This window comes from Schistocerca serialis, chromosome 8 (assembly GCF_023864345.2).
Source record: "Schistocerca serialis cubense isolate TAMUIC-IGC-003099 chromosome 8, iqSchSeri2.2, whole genome shotgun sequence".
Classification (NCBI taxonomy): Eukaryota; Metazoa; Arthropoda; class Insecta; order Orthoptera; family Acrididae; genus Schistocerca; species Schistocerca serialis.
The window spans coordinates 405,675,217-405,695,025 of NC_064645.1; positions in this window are offsets into that span (position 1 = coordinate 405,675,217).

Sequence of the window (19,809 nt, forward strand, 5' to 3'; positions counted from 1 at the left end):
AATGGCACCCCATACCATCACGCTGGGTGATACGCCAGTATGGCGATGACGAATACACGCTTCCAATGTGCGTGCACCGCGATGTCGCCAAACACGGATACGACCATCATGATGCTGTAAACAGAACTTGGGTTCATCCCAAAAAATGACGTTTTGCCATTCGTGCACCCAGGTTCGTCGTAGAGTACACCATCGCAGGCGCTCCTGTCTGTGATGCAGCGACAAGGGTAACCGCAGCCATGGTCTCCGAGCAGATAGTGCGTGCTGCTGCAAATGTCGTCGAACTGTTCGTGCAGATGGTTGTTGTCTTGCAAACGTCCCCATCTGTTGACTCAGGGGTCGAGACGTGGCTGCACGATCCGTTACAGCCATGCGGATAAGATACCTGTCATCTCGACTACTAGTGCTACGAGGTCGTTGGGATCCATCACGGCGTTCCGTGTTACCCTCCTGAACCCACAGATTCCATATTCTGCTAACATCATTGGATCTCGACCAACACGAGCAGCAATGTCGCGATACGATAAACCGCAATCGCGATAGCCTACAATCCGACGTTTATCAAAGTCGGAAACGTGACGGTACGCATTTCTCCTCTTTACACGAGGCGCCACAACAACGTTTCACCAGCTAACGCCGGTCAACTGCTATTTGTGTATGAGAAATCGGTTGGTAACTTTCCTCATATCAGCACGTTGTAGGTGTCGCCACCGGCGCCAACCTTGTGTGAATGCTCTGAAAAGCTAATCATTTGCATAACACAGCATCTTCTTCCTGTCGGTTAAATTTCGCGTCTCTAGCACGTCATCTTCGTGGTGAAGCAATTTTAATGGCCAGTAGTGTAATTAATGCTCACGACTGTTACAGCGTGTATGCGAAGCAAATCTGATTTGCATTCTCACAGTCGCCTGGCGCGACATCTGAACGACATCATCTTTCAGGTGTAGAAACACGCCTACCAACTTTCGTTTAGTTGCACAACTCCTTCTTCGTGTTGCGATTTTTTTTCTGTCAGTGTAGATGCAGACTCTGCTCGAGCCTGTAAATTGCGCTGTTGTATTTGAGCACGAACGGCACCTGTGCAGTCTACTCAAAACGTTGCATGCGGCAGTTGTGGTCAGAACAGTGTTCTTTCTTTGTGTGAGTGCATTATGTCGGAGCTAAGTCAATTCGAATGCTTCCGTAACCAAGGGATCCCAAGTGCTTGTCGCTTAACGAGGCACCGATCGAAGTTTTTTACTTCATACAGGGCAAGCGGAGAAAACATGGCAAGTGCCGTAACACGATCTCGCAGAAACTTCGCTCAGTGCAAGGGGCGGCAAAATAAGCGAACACGTGTCTCGGCTTATTAGTATATATTCGACCGTTTTTCAGGTCAAGGTTTTGGAGGTACTTTTAGAGAGGAAATCGTTCAGCCGCAGCGGTGGCACAGTGGTTCATGTCGGGGCTTCACATTCTTGCGCCCCTTCTTCGAAACTCACTAATTATTTTTATTTTTCATTTATCTACTCATTTCCGCAGAAGATTACTACGTGAATGTTTTCCGATGTATATTGAAAAAAACATTGTCCTTATTCGTCTACTAATTGTATGTCTGGTAAATGAATAAAAAAATACATGGATGGAAAAATTATTTGACATCATTTTCGGGGAAATACCTCTGTGTATCTGGATTTATAATCAGTTGCAAGAGCCAGTTTCGGAAAAGTGATACGTTATGCTTTGTTTGCCGTGAAACTGTTGCCAACCAATGAAATCTTCAGCGGTGTTAACGGTGTTTCTTTCCCAAGTGAGATTCGTTCGAAGAAATATTGCTGTGGCAAGCCTGACTTCGCACGATGCTCGTGATGTTCAGAACTTCTGTGTTTAGATGAATATTCCTAAGATCGGTATCAACTAAGTGAATGCACCAAATCTTCCCGAAGAATCAACATAAGAATAAAGTATAAGAATTAATGTAAGAATGAAATATAAGAATTCGTGAATTTATAAAGATTGTAACCCCTGAAAATACCATACACACATATATTAATAATAAATCTATGACACTTATTGTGAAATCCACTTGTGATTTTACGTCCTTGTATGCCCTGACTTGATAAGAAATATTCATGTAGTAACCTTCTACAGCCATGGATACATAAATGAAAAAAATAGAGTAAAATAAAATAAAAACAGCAATCGGGTTTCGAACGCGGGACGTAAACGTGAGAGGCCATGCCCCTAGCAACTATGATGCCAGTTTTTCTTTTTTCTTTTTAAGCTCTACCACTTTTTTTCCGACCCTGGACAGGTTAAAATGGTTCAAATGGCTCTGAGCACTATGGGACTTAACATCTGAGGTCATCAGTCCCCTAGAACTTAGAACTACTTAAACCTAACTAACCTAAGGACCTCACACACATCCATGCCCGAGGCAGGATTCGAACCTACGACCGTAGCGGTCGCGCGGTTCCATACTGTAGCGTCTAGAACCGCCCGGCCACACCGACCGGCGGCCCTCGACAAGAAAGGGAAACTACAAAAAAAATCTACTTGCCACTTCTGTCCTATACAAAAAAAAAAAATTCACCTCTTCAGACGTTGGCCCCTATCTACGCCTATCGCAAAACAACTAAACTATTACTACAAGGGCGTAGGAAAGGAAGAAAGTATGGGGGAAGAACATAGAGAGTAGCGATGAAAATGAAAGTAGTTGTGCACGGGCTATTGTTTTTTAGTTAACGTTATTGCATTTTTTAGTTTTTATGTATGTTTTTATTTTATTTTATTTATTTTGTATTTTTTATCTAATTTTTTTCAAATTAAATTAGTCCATGTACCAGAATTCGTCGCTAGCGCCTTCCGATTGGCGGAACATCCAAAACGTGTCTTCTCGAAATTTTAATGGAGTTTCCGTTTGTAGTGCGTTCAGAACATCATGTCGGCAAAAAAGCATCATCATCTCATGGCTTGAACGTTCCAGCTGGAATATGCATTCCCCCCCCTCCCCTCCGCCCCCCCCCCCCCCCCCCACACACACACACTCGGAGTCAAATACAGGTATCAATCCGGTATGTCTGAAGAAAGTCGTAGCGTGTAATGGATGCCGACACGTAGCAACCCTACACAGAGCCTTGTGTCACAAAATCTCGAAACAGTTTCGCTGTTCGCTGGTGTTGCGCGCACAACATGCTATTTTCTCTGCACTCACTGCTTGCTGTGCTTCTGCCAGGCAGCTGGTGGAGTGTATTGTGTGTTCGTCATGTTCCATAATGTGCCTTCAACGTTAAGCAAGACGACTAGACTTCCTCACTCATGATATCGGCACAACGGCGTGAGAACTTGTTACAAAGGCTTTTGACAGAGTCACCCAACTGGTTTCATTGGACGAAACAATTCGTAATATAAGAAATGTACTGTAATAGTAGACATCATTCCATTAGTACTACTGACAGCCTTGGGAGAGCCAGGCCTAACAAAACTCTACCACCTGGTGAACAAGATATATGAGACAGGCGAAATACCCTCAGACTTCAAGAAGAATATAATAATTCTAGTCCCAAAGGAAGCAGGTGTTGACAGATGTGAAAATTACCGAACTATCAGTTTAGTAAGCCACGGCTGTAAATAATAACACAAATTCTATACAGACGAATGGAAAAACTGGTAGAAACCGACCTCGGGGAAGATCAATTGGATTCCGTAGAAATGTTGGAACGCGTGAGGCAATACTGACCCTACGACTTATCTTAGAAAATAGATTAAGGACAGGAAAACCTACGTTTTCGCATTTGTAGACTTAGAGAAAGCTTTTGACAATGTTGACTGGACTAATCTGTCTCAAATTCTGAAGGTGGCAGGGGTGAAATACAGGGAGCAAAACGCTATTTACAATTAGTACAGAAACCAGATGGCAGTTATAAGAGTCGAAGGACATGAAAGGGAAGCAGTGGTTGGAAAGGGAGTGAGACAAGGTTGTAACCTATCACCGATGTTATTCAATCTGTATATTGAGCAAGCAGTGAAGGAAACAAAAGAAATATTCGGAGTAGGTATTAAAATCCATGAAGAAGAAATAAAAACTTTGAGGTTTCCCGATGACATTGTAATTCTGTCAGAAACAGCAAAAGACTTGGAAGAGCAGTTGAACGGACTGGATAGTGTCTTGAAAGGAGGGTATAAGATGAACATCAACAAAAGCAAAACGAGGATAACGGAATGTAGTCGAATTTAATCGGGTGATGCTGCGGGAATTAGATTAGGAAATGAGCAAAATAACTGATGATGGTCGAAGTAGAGAGAATATAAAATGTAGACTGGCAATGGCAAGGAAAGCGTTTCTGAAGAAGAGAAATTTGTTAACATTGAGTATAGATTTAAGTGTCAGGAAGTCGTTTCTGAAGGTATTTGTATGAAGTCTAGCCATGTATGGAAGTGAAACGTGGACGATCAATAGTTTAGACAAGAAGAGAATAGAAGCTTTCGAAATGTGGTGCTACAGAAGAATGCTGAAGATTAGATGGGTAGATCACATAACTAATGAGGAGGTATTGAATAGAATTGCAGAGAAGAGAAATTTGTGGCGCATCTTGACTAGAAGAAGGGATCGGTTGGTAGGGCATATTCTGAGGCATCAAGGGATCACCAATTTATTATTGGAGGGCAGCGTGGAGGGTAAAAATCGTAGAGGGAGAGCAAGAGATTTATACACTGAACAGATTCAGAACGATGTAGGTTGCAGTAAGTACTGGGAGATGAAGAAGCTGACACAAGACAGAGTAGCATGGGGGGCTGCATCAAACGAGCCTCTGGACTGAAGACCAGAACAACAACAACAACAACAACAACTGTAATACAACTGAGGTGGTTCTTATAAATATTAATAAAAAAAAAGCTATAGGAGAAACAGATGTCAGGCCAGGATTCATTGGTAGAATGTTAACAAGGAGGCTAATTCGTCTATGAAAAAAGTTCCTTACAAAACACTTGTAAGACCGATTCTAGAGTACCGCTTATCACTCTAGGATCCTTCGTAGAGGAGCTGGAGAAGATACAACGAAGATCATCACGTTTTGCCGCGGGATCGTTCAGTCAGTGCGAGAGCGTCAAGTGTAGTTCACACAGAAATGACGCGGCGCGGACGCCTAGCGGCTGCGAGGAAGGAAGATGGCGCCGGCGGGACGTAACGTTGTCACACAGACGCGGGACGGTCACGCTACGAATGGATTAGAGTGTGTCGTGTCCATCAGACGAAGCTAGCGAGGCACTATATCTTTTGCAAATCGTAAAATTTCAGCACCAAATAAGATACAGAATTGTTAAAGCTTTCGTGCCCAATTGTTGACAAACTGCCTATTGGCTTCTGTCTCGGGTTCTTCGGCCGACGTTCATCTAATGATTTTACTGGCCAACTTCTTCATGGAACAATTCGAAGCACAAGCACTGGGCTTGGCGACACGCAAACCTAAGGTGTGGTACAGGTACGTCAATGATACTTTCGTGGTGTGGAGCCATGGTGAAGAACAGCTCGGTGACTTCCTAAAACACTTGAACAGCCTCCATGCCAACATAAAATTTACCATAGAAGTAGAAAAGGACAAGAAACTGCCATTTCTAGATGTGCTGGTCACAAGGGACGGCGAAAACCTGGGACACAGCGTGTATCGAAAGCCGACACACGCGGACCGATACCTGTACAAACTATCAAACCACCACCCGAGCCAGGAAAGAGGTATGATTAATACTCTCGTAACGAGAGCAGGACGAGTATGTGAGCCGCAGCACCTCAGACGAGAAATGCAACACCTGGAAAGTGTTCTGAGGAGCAATGGGTACTCCACAAATTATATTAGAAGTGTAACAGAGTCAAACACTCGGCGAACTAAGGAATCAGAAAAAGAAATGTCGGGTACGGCCTTTCTGCCACACATTCCCAGAGTGACGGACAGAGTCGGCCGTATATTGCGCAAACACGGCGTAAAGTCGATTTTCAAACCGACAAAGAAGGTCAAAGAGTGTCTTAGATCGGCGAAGGAGAAAAGGGACCCACTTGCAATGTCGGGAATATACCGTATACCATGCACATGCGGAAAAGTTTATGTCGGAATGAGTGGACGATCAATCAACACCAGGATCAAAGAGCATAAGCGACATTTCAGGTTGGGGCAGGTGGAGAAATCGGCCGTGGCAGAGCACGCACTGAGTAAGACCGACCACGTAATAAAATTCGCCGACACGGAAGTTCTGGCTGTAGAGAAGCACTATCACACCTGCTTGTTTAGAGAAGCTTTAGAAATACACAAACACTGGAACAGCTTCAACAAGAAAGAGGAAAGCCTTAAGGTAAACGAATTCTGGCTTCCAGTACTGTAGCGGACGACCGTCGCAGGTAACAAGAGGAGAACCACACCGGAAATGACCGCGGAGAAGCCCTCGGACGTTGGCGAGCCAGGTACATATAGCCTGCGGCCGCGACCTCGGCTCCAGTTCACCACCGGCAATGGAAGGTGAAGCTTTGACAATGCCAGCCACTCGTGCTGGCGAAACGTCAGTAAAATCATTAGATGAACGTCGGCCGAAGAACCCGAGACAGAAGCCAATAGGCAGTTTGTCAGCAAATAAGATATTGGTCACATCCAGAATGGTTGAAAAGAGGGTAACAATCAGGCATATTCGACATAATGAAAGAACTGAACATGTATCCCGACCGTTTTCAGAATTTTTACAGAATGCCTCAGACGTGTTTCCACATTGCATTAGACAAAGTGAACGACAGCATTCAGAGCAGAGCAATGAAACTGGAAACTTTTGATTATAATTTCTATTTTTCATATGATTTTCATTCGGATGTAAACCTAAATATTGCGAGAGGTCTTCATAACAGTACGACACTTTTCCAAAATCTGATCATCCGTAAATATTTCAGTGCTGTAGAACAGAAATTCTTGATTACTGGGCGTAGTTTCCCACCATGTGATAACAGATTTTGCCCTTACAGAGAGGAACAAAATATCCTTTCACCCAGACGACTGGATTCCAGTCATTTCCAACACCAAAGGGAACGGGTTCCTTGTCTGCATGATGAATCAGAGGATTTCAGGGATCTTTAGCACACTGGACGAAGGGTTGCTCAGAGCTTATTCAGAATATATGAATATGAATGACTACATACACTACTGGCCATTAAAATTGCTACACCACGAAGATGACGTACTACAGACGCGAAATTTAACTGACAGGAAGAAGATACTGTGATATGCAAATGATTAGCTTTTCAGAGCATTCACACAAGGTTGGCGCCGATGGAGACACCTACAACGTGCTGACACGAGGAAAGTTTCCAACCGATTTCTCATACACAAACAGCAGTTGGCCGGCGTTTCCTGGTGCAACGTTGTTGTGATGCCTCGTATAAGGAGGAGAAATGCGTACCGTCACGTTTCCGACTTTGATAAAGGTCGGATTGTAGCCTATCGCGATTGCACTTTATCGTATCGCGACATTGCTGCTCGCGTTGGTCGAGATCCAATGACTGTTAGCAGAATATGGAATAGGTGGCTTCAGAAGGGTAATACGGAATGCCGTGCTGGATCCCAACGGCCTCGTATCACTAGCAGTTGAGATGACAGGCATCTTATCCGCGTGGCTGTCAACGGATCGTGCAGCCACGTCTCGATCCCTGAGCCAACAGATGGGGACGTTTGCAAGGCAACAACCATCTGCACGAACAGTTCGACGACGTTTGCAGCAGCACGGACTATCAGCTCGGAGATCATGGCTGCGGTTACTCTTGACGCTGCATCACAGACCGGAGTGCCTGCGATGGTGTACTCAACGACGAACCTGGGTGCACGAATGGCAAAACTTCATTTTTTCGTCTGAATCCAGGTTCCGTTTACAGCCTCATGATGGTCGCATCCGTGTTTGGCGACATCGCGGTGAACGCACATTGGAAGCGTGTATTCGTCATCGCCATACTGGCGTATCACCCGGTGTGATGGTAAGGGGTGCCATTGGTTACAGGTCTCGGTCACGTCTTGTTCGCATTGACGGCACTTTGAACAGTGGACGTTACATTTCAGATGTGTTACGACCCGTGGCTCTACCCTTCGTTCGATCCCTGCGAAACCCTACATTTCAGCAGGATAATGTACGACCGCATGTTGCAGGTCCTGTACGGGCCTTTCTGGATACAGAAAATGTTCGACTGCTGCCCTGGCCAGCACATTCTCCAGATCTCTCACCAATTGAAAACGTCTGGTCAATGGTGGCCGAGCAACTGGCTCGTCACAGTACGGCAGTCACTACTCTTGATGAACTGTGGTATCGTGTTGAAAGTGCATGGGCAGTTGTACCTGTACACGCCATCCGAGCTCTGTTTGACTCAATGCCCAGGCGTATCAAGGCCATTATTTAGCGAGAGGTGGTGGTTCTGGGTACTGATTTCTAAGGATCTATGCAGCCAAATTGCGTGAAAATTTAATCACATGTCACTTCTAGTATAATATATTTGTCCAATGAATACCCGTTTATCATCTGCATTTCTTCTTGGTGCAGCAATTTTAGTGGCCAGTAGTGTATTTCATCTGACAGCACAATACACTAAGGGGAAGGAAAAGCCACAACATCCAGCAATCGTCGGTTTGTCAAAGCACTGCAAGAAAGCCGAGAGCTACTAGGAAAGGAAATGTGGCGCCTCATAACATTTTAGTTTTTTTCTATCTTGCATGATAAACTTCTGCCAGTAAAAAATGCCAAGAAGAAAGCCTATACTGTTCTAACAGTGTATCCTGACTGAAAAATTGAATATTTATGAGCAAGTCCCATGTGAATAGTGGATTTGTACGGCTGTCTGACAGAATCCGTTGACTGAGGACAAAAAAATTAACGCTACCAGGGATGTTTAATAAGGAATGCAACACATTTTTTTCTTGGGCTGCCTCATGGTGCAACAATCGGCTCTGAAGTGTATTGTGCTATCCTCAGAAAACTGAAGAAACGACTTCAGCGTGTTCGCCGCCACAAAAATGCGCACGGATTTTTCCTTCTCCATGACAAAGCAATGCCTCGCACAAGTCCGCGCACCCGAGAGGAGCTGACAAAATAGTTCAAATGGCTCTGAGCACTATGGGACTTAACATCTGAGGTCATCAGTCCCCTAGAACTTATAACTACTTAAGCCTAACTAACCTAAGGACATCACACACATCCATGCCCGAGACAGGATTCGAGCCTGCGACTGTAGTGGTCACGCGGTTCCAGACTGAAGCGCCTAGAACCGCACGGCCACACCGGCCGGCGAACTGACAAAATTTCATTGGACTGTTCTTCCTCATCCAGCCTGGATCTCCACCTACCGACTTCCATCTGTTTGGCGCAATGAAGGATGCGCTCCGCAGGCAGCAGTAAGTGGATGGCCGGGAGGTCATTGAGGCAGCAAGACGTTGTCTGCGACGTCGACCAGTAGAGTGGTACCATGCGGGCATACGGGCCCTCCCAGTATAGGCCGTGTCCTACGTGAGCGACAGAAGCGAGCGACAGCGAGCGACTTCTGGATACCCGACACCCCAGCGACAAGCAGCAGCATCGGCCGAAAACCTCAGGTATCCTGCGTGCGAGCGACCATGTTGCGCTACAAGATGGTTGCTTAGTGCCAACCAGCTGTTTCTGTAGAACAGCGGCCGGCCGCGGTGGTCTAGCGGTTGTAGGCGCTCAGTCCGGAACCGCGCGACTGCTACGGTCGCAGGTTCGAATCCTGCCTTGGGCATGGATGTGTGTGATGTCCTTAGGTTAGTTAGGTTTAAGTAGTTCTAAGTTCTAGGGGACTGATGACCACAGATGTGAAGTCCCATAGTGCTCAGAGCCATTTGAACCATTTTTTTGTAAAACAGCGTCCGTAACCTATAGAATACTGTAGCTGGAGCGTAAGGCTACAGAATTAGGTTTACTTAAGAAAACAAAGCAAAAGGGAATGCTGTGCATGAAATTTACAAAGGGAGGAATCTCCATGGAGAATTTCGTAAGTATCGTCAACTACGAAGATCACCAGGTAAGTTCTTCGAATACGCGTGAGTGAGCAGAGGAGCATTCGACTACCTCATCAATACATTAAATACGAATGATTTTTACGTGATCAAAAACTTTTAACAGCCAATAAATGCGGAGAAATGACTATTACATGACTAACTACGCTAAATACTAACAAAAGCACACAGATTGATGCTAGTGAACAATAGCTAACAGTGGTGTACAGATACTGTATGCAGTTCATAAGGACGTGTGAGGTAAAGGTCATGGGTACGATTCCCGACCGATCCTGTATTTTTACTGACTCAGTTACGATTCTGTATACTAACTTTTATGTTTACTGTTTACACTGCATCGGTAAGTATAGTTTTAAGGTCTTGCCAAAGAACTTGATCTTCACACCTATCCCAATATATTACACACATATAATTCCTAATAAATTACAATGAGCCATGAAATTTGACAGATATTTGATGTTGCGAACGTAATTCATCAGCAGTCAGTGTTAAGGCCAAGTGTTACAATTACTCTAAATAGTCTGTAAAAGTAAAGCTTACAAAATTTTTGAAAAGAAAGTCAAACGTTTTGTGTAATGATTTGTCTAAAAGAATGAAATAAAAAATATTAGGGAAACGTATGGTGCAGCTCATTTTCTGTTCATGATTTCGAGCATCATTCAGAGGCACGTAGAACGTTTCTCTGATCTACTTATTTATTTTACACAGATCATTTCATAAAATATTTGACTGATTTCTTCCATTTTTGAATTTCAAGTTTTATTCAGAAAGCATGATCTTGTAATGACTCCTCGTTTGTCTTCCTAACGTACTTGATTCGAAGGAAGCCTTTTTGACATTTAAATACCGCACCAATGTATCTCTTTATGTGCAAAATAGCTAGGTCTTGAACAGATGACATTTTTGACACTTCATTTACAACAGTTTTTCGTGGAATGTTTCCATTTTTTCCTCAGCTTACTAATTAAGTTTTCGTTCATTACCCTGATTACTCTCAAGCAGTTACATATTTTCATGCCAAACTAGACCTCATGCTGGTAACTTTGATATCCCGTTTACATGTTTCTCTCCCTTTGTTTGGCTATGAAAATTTGGACAAAACCTCATGGTGTAAGTTACAGGGAATCTTGTTTTCCCTCTGCTCGCGCGTTTACAAAAACGTATCGAGTCTTTATCATATGATAAAATAGTCCTTTCTGCATGCTGTCATTTCCAAAATTCGTCGTTTCGATATCTTGAACCTTTTATGAGATACGGCGGGCGATTTTTACGACCACTTGATTCCCGAAGCGCAGGAAAGGTTCGGACGCGCCGCGAGCGACCCGTCCGCGGGTATGACAACTAATACCGCAAGAATGAAAGGAGATATTTTTCCGGTCTCAGCTTTAAATACAATTTAGATATATTGGTTACATTTCATATGCAATAATGTATGGCCTTAAATGTACTATACGGAAAGTCTACACAGTGTGATGTTACCTCTGCAAATTCTTAAAAATTTCGTGCAGCCATGTACTCAATTTCGTACAGCGCAGTAACTATGACGAATAACGAAAATAAATTCTGACCTTTATCATATAAGGATATCAAGCTATAGGTTGCAGAAGAATCAAATTTTTCCACCCAATAGTTTTCTTAAAATCGGATGTTAAGTAATTCGCAACTGCTGTTGCGTCCGCTCCACTGCCATGCCAAGAAGACACGTGGCTGTCGCTCTGTGTTGCACGTGCTGGAGCGACAAGAGTCAAACACGTTTGAATTCAAACGTCGCCAGTTGCAGCGGGAGACAGGCAGCGACATAGATGTCGCTCACGTAGGACACTTCCATAACAGCACCTGCGGTTGTGTATTGTCGCCTGAAGCTGTCGCTCGCTTCTGTCGCTCACGTAGGACACGGCCTAAGGTGGCGTAAGCCCGCCACTTTGAACAGAGATTACGTTGAGATTACGTTAAGAAATAGGGTTCTGTAGCCAAAAGGGGGGGAAACAATATGGTATGCTGGAAACCAGCCTGCTTTCAGAAAAAAATGTGTTGCATTACTTATTGAACGGCTCTCGCAGCTGTACGTGTGTTCCGTATTTACAACATCAATAGTACTAAATTTTCCCAAATTTTATACTGCTGGCTGTGCAGATTTTTATTGCAATAAACTTGGGGTGTTTTGATCTGTGTCGTTGTTGTTTCTCAGAATCAGCTTTCTGCTTCTGCAATACGCAACACAGAAAAACCAGAGTGTTCCACCAGCACAACATTGTAACTGCACAGATTCAACATTATTCGTCCAAGAAAATAAAAAAGTGATATTTTTTCAATGATAACGTAAGTAATTGTGTAATAATTGCTACATAAAATGCAAAATGGCGTTTTGCCTCTTATTAACTGCCTGCATTACGGAAGCCCAGATATGTGAGCATAAATTAGGTAATCGAAATGATGAACATGAAACATCAAGTCCAGGGAATACTTTAGTTATATCAGTAGCAAAATCTCATCTCTCATTCATTGAATGTTTCATGGATGAAGCTGGTGTAGGCAAGTAAAATTTATGTATTCAGTGTATAGCTAATTATGCCGTTGAATCTGCGATTATCTATGTACAGTTTTAAAATGAAAATAACTCTTAATGCAATATTCGCTTAAAATTTTACTGTAACTGACTTGGTAAACTGCATACACAGGGTTGTCGCTGTGGGGGGGGGGGACTAAGGGGATCAACCACTCACCCACCAAAACAAAACAAAAAACAAAAAAAAATCTTTAAAGAATATTTTATATCATATTCCCATTTTACATTATTTTGATAATGTTGTAGTTTCCAGGCTTCAGTTTGATCCCACAGTAATCTAGGTGAGCTACACAAAGAAACAATGTTGTATTATGCGCCATTAATTATTCTAGAGCAATCGGGTTTTCTCTTCGCACTTTAAAATTATTTATGCGAACTTAAAGTATGCATCTGAGTACATCTCTATAGTGTAGGTGTAGCTCGTTCTTAATTCATGAAGTAACGAATAATATGATTAATTTTCCTGTGTATTCGCTGTTTATTGTGACTACTAGTGTAATTGCTCAAGTGTAATCCTCGACATGCTCGTAAGATTTAGGAAACGCGTTGGTATGAAAGACAAATATCTTCTAACTTAATGAAGAGCACTGTTTAAGCGAGAGCTGGTTATGTTGGTAGCATCGACTGGTTCCCTTGGAATTGGACTCTCTTCTCGTGTTGTGTTTCGTTATTCTTAATAAGGTGTCCGCTTCCGTAGCGTAACGGCAGCGTTACCGCCGGGGTTCGATCCCCGGCAGGGGACTAGGTGTTGTGTGTCCATCATTATCATTTCATCATCGTTGACGCGCAAGTTGCCGAATTTGCGAACTTGCAATACAGCGGCCGAACTCCCCCGAATGGGGCCTCCCAGCCATAGCTGATTTCATTGCATTGCTGACAAGGTGGAATATTTTGTCTCGATTGTAGACAATATGCAGTTAGTTGGCTACCTACTGAGATGGAGGTGGTGTTACAAGTGTGTTCCGTGCTAAATTGTATAATGAAACGAGGACGGTGCTCAATATTGAACTTCGTTACAAGATAACATGCCTATCTAGATCACGCTGATGAGTCAGTCACCTCAACAGCTAATTGCGTGAGGGATACTGCTTCTCAGTTAACAACAGAGAACTCAAACTATGAAGCCCAGGGAAATGAAGAATCTGTGGAAGTTCCAGATATGTCCTCCTCTCTTGGTTCAATTTGTGACAAATTTGATGTTGGTGCATACATAAATCACAGACTTCGTAACTGTGAATTGACAATGAAGCTTGTTACTGAGCCTTGGATGTCACATAAAAGTTTTACTTTTCTTATCACGAGGCCTAAAAATTGCATTTCCAGCATCAGCGGCTAAACGACCGTGCTTGGTTGGTGTACTCATTAAAACCAAATGGGGCCCTGTGTAGGTGTTGTTTTGTGTTCGGTAAAGAACAAAGTGGAAAGAGTAGCCACTAAAATACTGGTGCGCTTGTATGCAAGGTGTTTACAAAATCTGAAAGAAATGCATGAGAAGTGTTTAAGAAACACGAACAAAGTCATTATCTCTAAATAAATGTCTCAGTAACTGATAATTTTGTTGGCAATTTTACTTACAGACACAAAGATGCCATTCCTCAGATGAACTCCGCACTTAAAAGTAAAAATAAAAGACAATAGACAAAGTTTGTGCCCATAGTAAAAGTCATCCTGCTATTGGCAAGACAGGGTATACCATTTAGGGGAACAATTGATCCAGAATCTATACAGCTGGATATCACCACTTCAGAGCGATCCTGAGAATCTTTGTGAAATATGGGGTCATTTCTTCCAGAAAACACATACAAACCTCACAATTAAATGCACTTTACACAAGTTGGAGCAACTAGAATGAAATAATATTTTTTGTGGATCTTTAATTCAAGGAAAAATAATCAGTAAAATAAAGAGGTCATAGTTTTTTCTCTGTTTTGGCAGATGAAACCTATGATATGTGAATGACGGAGCAAATGTAGTATTGCTATGTCTACGCTATGCTGAAAGATCATTTGAAGACAACTACTATGTTCTTAGGAAAGACTTGTCAGCTTTTGTTCCAGTCCGTGACCTAACAGGTCGGGGGTTAGTGGTTGTGCTCATGGACTAGCTTGAAAGTTACGAACTTGATATTTCGTATTTATGTGTCTGCAATAAGTGGATATCTTCGAGGGGCGCAAGGGTGATTTGTGAAAAGCTAAATATATTCCCTGCAGTATTCACAGTATTAATCTCGCTCTGTCTCATGCTTGCCTTTCTCAGCCAGTTCGAAATAGCATAGGCACAGTGCCCCCAGTCATAAATTCCATTATGGGTTCTTCGCAATGTACAAATTATCGAAGAGAGAAAGTTGCGGAGTTACATGATCAGTATATCAGAAGGACCAGTCAATTGTCCATATGTAAAAGCAGCTGGGTTAAAAGACGCGATTAACTAATAAGATTTGAGAATACTTAGATTCGAACCTTGTACACTCTGAAAGTGCTGAAAGAGAGAATGTGAATACCTCGACTAAGGCCAGCCAGTTCGTTTGTGTGTCAGAGAAGAGTGGATTCGTGATCTGATCGAGTGTTCAAACAGACCAAACATCTAAGGTCACCACCAGACCTCTTAAGGTGACTTGTGGAATATAGATGTAGATAGCCTTAGAACCCAGAAGATATGAATCACCTTTCCCAATATGTGCAGCAATCAGCACTCTGTTTCCTTAATGACTGCTCGTACAATCATGAACATTCAAGAATTAGACCAGGCCACACACGTGCGACTAACAATTATTAAATGTAAAGTTCAACTGGTTATTTTCATTGAAGGAACTTTAGAATATAAGCGAGCGTATTTTCAAGTTTGTGGTACGTTATATAGGACTGGCCTAGCTACCTAGGTCCGTATAGTTAATGTGCTACAGTGTGGTCAGTGAACTGTGGCAGCCTATACCCCCTCGAAAGGTGGGTGGCTGATATAAACTACGTCGTATTCAGAGTGGACATTCGTGGATACACAAAGGCACCGCAGACGCCTTGTTTCGTAACGTGGCGTGCACAGGATGTTAAACGTCATAATAATAGCATTACTTACACGGGTAACTGCGCAACCTTCCCCTAACCGTCGATTCTGTAAATAATTTGACTCCCACGTATAAAACAGCTTCTTTACAAATGTGTACAATGTTTGACGTTCAGCGTGAAAAGCCTTCACATTTGAAGACCCAAAACCCAAATGCGTTCTGTTTTGAGAAAAGCTAGTTTTTCACGCATCTCAATATTTATGGCGTCTCATCTCCTGAACTACACCATCCACACAAAAATTTCCGAGACTGATTTTGTTCCTGGTGTGTAATGCCTTGTACACAATAGTATGCAAATTCGAACGATTCTGTACCTATACAGTGTCTAAAGACAATCGACCGATATTGTATATAGTCAACTGAGAGATATTTCTTATCTTTAGTCAAGCATTTGCTGCAAAATCGCCAAACTTTCGACTCCCGTTTGAAATGGGAGACATGAGACAATTCTTATACAATATTGCGCAACATTTCGTAGTGTGGACGTGTTGGTGGCAAGGCCTCCAGTTCTTCTCTTTGCGATATGCAAAAGCCTCATCTGTTTTTTATCATTTTTGTGTGTTATACAACACTTATCAGTGGAGACAGTGCTGCAGCTGACTGATGATTTTCACGCAACGTGATGTTTGTGGGAAGTTAGTAATTCCAAAAATGAATGTCGAAACAAGAAAAAGTTGATAATCGAAGTGCTGGCCAAAAAATAATAAGGACCGGTATCAGTGAGTGAGGTTGGAAAAAAGACCTACTGTCTTTTACTTTCAGGGTAGAAAGTAATTTACAGCCGAAACGAGGCTCTTCCACAAGCAGTTCACGTTCCCATCGACGTCTCCTGTTTCGATTTCTTTCTGAGCTGCGATCCCCACAAGGTCAGCCATATTTAGCAAAGATGCAACAAGACATCCAGGTGTCTAGCTACATGTCTGCAGACAGTCCCTCTACAGTGTCTATCGTCAATCGCTCGATTTTGTTCACAAGTGTGTAGGCAGGCCTACTTACCTTAAGTGACATCATCGGAGTAACTACTAGCTTGAACTAACAACTCTCGTCTCTTGTTTGGTATCATACTCCCCATAAGCGGATGTACAATTTCTCAACGTATTATTGGCTCAAGTACGTTGTTAATTTGATCTGATATTTCGACTACGCTTCAGTCGTGAGTTGAACTTACTGTGTGGACGTCGTTGTTTAATTTCCGCAACAGTACTCTTTTAATTCGGCACACACTTCAGCCACATCATCTCACAGGCGGATATTACAGTAAGGGAATAATTTTCCTCCCTCTTATGGACGGATATTACTTTAAACGAGTACATACTTTGTGTTTTACTCCTTACTTCCTCCCCCCATGAACCATGGACCTTGCCGTTGGTGGGGAGGCTTCCGTGCCTCAGCGATACAGATAGCCGTACCGTAGGTGCAACCACAACAGAGGGGTATCTGTTGAGAGACCAGACAAACGTGTGGTTCCTGAAGAGGGGCAGCAGTCTTTTCAGTAGTTGCTGGATGATTGACTGATCTGGCCTTGTATCATTACACAAAGCAGCCTTGCTGTGCTGGTATTGCCAACGGCTGAAAGCAAGGGGAAACTACAGCCGTAATTTTTCCCGAGGGCACGCAGCTTTACTGTATGATTAAATGATGATGGCGTCCTCTTTGGTAAAATATTCGGAGATAAAACATCCCCCATTCGGATCTCTGGTCGGGGACTACTCAGGAGCACGTCGTTATTAGGAGAAAGAGAACTGGCGTTCTACGGATCGCAGTGTGATATGTCAGATCCCTTAATCGGGCAGGTGGTTAGAAAATTTAAAAAGTGAAATGAATAGGTTAAAGTTAGATATAGTGGGAATTAGTGAAGTTCAGTGGCAGAGGAACAAGACTTCTCGTCAGGCGAATACAGGGCTATAAATACAAAATCGAATAGGGGTAATGTAGGAGTAGGTTTAATAATGAATAAAAATAGGAGGGCGGTAAGCTACTACGAACATCATAGTGAACGCATTATTGTAGCCAAGACACATACGAAGCCCATGCCTATCACAGTAGTACAAGTTTATATGCCAACTAGCTCCGCAGGTGAGGAAGAGATTGAAGAAATCTATGATGCGATAAAAGAAATTATTCAGGTAGTGAAGGGAGACGAAAATTTAATAGTCATAGGGAACTGGAATTCGATAGTAGGAAAAGGAAGAGAAGGAAAATTAGTAGGTGAATATGGAATGAGGGTAAGGAGTGAAAGAAGAAGCCGCCTGGTAGAATTTTGCACAGAGCGTAACTTAATCATAGATCACACTTGCTTTAAGAATCATGAAAGAAGTTTGTGTACGTGGAAGAGGCCTGGAGATACTGCAAGATTTCGGATAGATTACATAATGGTTATATAGAGATTTAGGAACCAGGTTTTAAATTGTAAGATATTTCCAGGGGCAGATGTGGACTCTGACCACAATTTATTGATTATGAACTGTAGATTAAAACTGAAGAAACTGCAAAAAGATCACATTTTAAGGAGATGGGACTTGGATAAACTGAAAAAACAAGAGGTTGTAGAGATTTTCAAAGAGAGCATTAGGGAATGATTGACAAGAACGGAGGAAAGAATATAGTGGAAGAAGAATGGGTAGCTTATGAAATAGTGAAGGCAGCAGCGGATCAAGTAGGTAAAAAGACGAGGGCTAGTGGAAATCCTTGGGTAACAAAATCGATACTGAATTTAATTGGTGAAAGGAGAAAATATAAAAATGCAGTAAATGAAGCAGGCGAAAAGGAATACAAACGTCTCAAAAATGAGATTGACAGGAAGTGCAAAATGGATAAGCAGAGATGGCTAGAGGACAAATATAAGGCTTTAGAGGCATTTATCACTGGGGGTGAGATAGATACTGCATACAGGAAAATTAAAGAGACCTTTGGAGAAAAGAGAACCACCTGTATGAATATCAAGAGCTCAGATGGAAAACCAGTTCGAAGCAAAGAAGGGAAAGCAGAAAGGTGGAAGGAGTATATAGAGGGTATATACAAGGACTATGAACTTGAGGGTAATATTATGGAAATGGAAGAGGACGTAGATGAAGTTGAAATGGGAGATATGATACTGCGTGAAGAATTTGACAGAGCACTGAAAGATCTACATCGAAACAAGGCCCCGGAAGTAGACAACATTCCATTAGAATTGAGGCATTGAGTTCAGAAACGGCATTTGCCATCATTTTGGGGGTATATGAGTTATTACTGTAGTTGATATTTTCACACGATTCCGCATCTGTGGTTCTAAAATGGGACTTGTTCAGTGTTTCTTTCCCTGTCAGAACCAGTGCTGAAATTACGTTTCGTGCACAAAGAGGACCTGTCACAGAGACAAGTCCCTATATTGCACGAAAGAAATTTAGGCATGAGGGCAATACTGTAGCAGTTTGTATTAAACAGCTGTGAGGTTTCAAAGTGGCTTCGGTGATGGAAAAGACTAGTCCGAAGACGATTTATATGAATTTAGAAGGAAGAAAAGACGCCCCGAATTGTGGAAGAGGAATATGATTAAACAAAAGATGGTGAAGGGTTTGGAGCATACCAAACGGAAAGGAGGCATTGTTCCTAGGAGGGAAACAGATGCAGATCGCAGGTAAATAGTCATACAGTGTTCATTGTTTGGATTCTCTGTACATAATGTAATATTCTGTAGCAGAGGCGAGTTGTGTAGAAACATTGTACTAAAATGTGAATATAAATTCCTTTCATGGACGCAAAGTTTCAATTTATGTTTTAGTTGTAATACAGGAAATCGGTAAAAATATGTTATTCGCCGAGTATATAGGTTAATAATACTGTAATATCTGTTTACAGATGCCGGTGTAAATGTTTTGAGAAGTTATCATTTTCTGAGAAGGAACTGTTGTTGACGGAATTCGACAATATGCCCAATAAAGATTGACAGGATGGGTACTTGAGTGCTCACATTCTTCCCTTCATTCCAAAAGCAAGGAGACCACGCCCAAATTCCATTACCAATTGTCCAAGGATAGCAAACTATTATTATAAGGTAACTGGTATGACAACTGTAATATTATTTTATTAACCATTTCATTACCGAATTATGTACATCTTTCATCCACGTTTTGTAAAATCTTTAAGGCAAATAGTTAAGGTGTATATTTAATAGG